The sequence below is a fragment of the Penaeus monodon genome, chromosome 29 (assembly GCF_015228065.2).
Source record: "Penaeus monodon isolate SGIC_2016 chromosome 29, NSTDA_Pmon_1, whole genome shotgun sequence".
Taxonomy (NCBI): Eukaryota; Metazoa; Arthropoda; class Malacostraca; order Decapoda; family Penaeidae; genus Penaeus; species Penaeus monodon.
Window position 1 is genome coordinate 34,111,216 of NC_051414.1, and position 438 is coordinate 34,111,653.

A 438-nucleotide genomic window follows, 5' to 3' on the forward strand; every position below is an offset into this window, starting at 1 on the left:
GTGTGTGTATATATTGCAAACAGTTATGTTTTGGTTTGTCCTCATGATTTACCTCATACTGCCAATGAGAGACATCATTATACTTATATCATAATGCTTATATAGATAAGCCAAAATATTTTGTGAGTACAGGTGAATACTCCTTCATTGTTAATGTGATTTGATGGATTACTGTGCTGACTGGTAAACAAGGCAGAGAGGAATGCTCAGCAGGAATTTGGCATTTTGAAAAATGAGGCAAGTTAAGGAAAGTCGTAAAGTTTGGGATTACGCATTACTTGATTGGACCACAAGAAAAGCAGTGAATAACTGTGTATTAGATTTCTATTGATGTTATTCGTGTTGATTATGTATGCAAGTGTATACTGATTTTTTATTTCTGTTTTGTCCCTAGTAAGCCTGTGATTCATGGATGCTATTTAAATCAATATATGTATG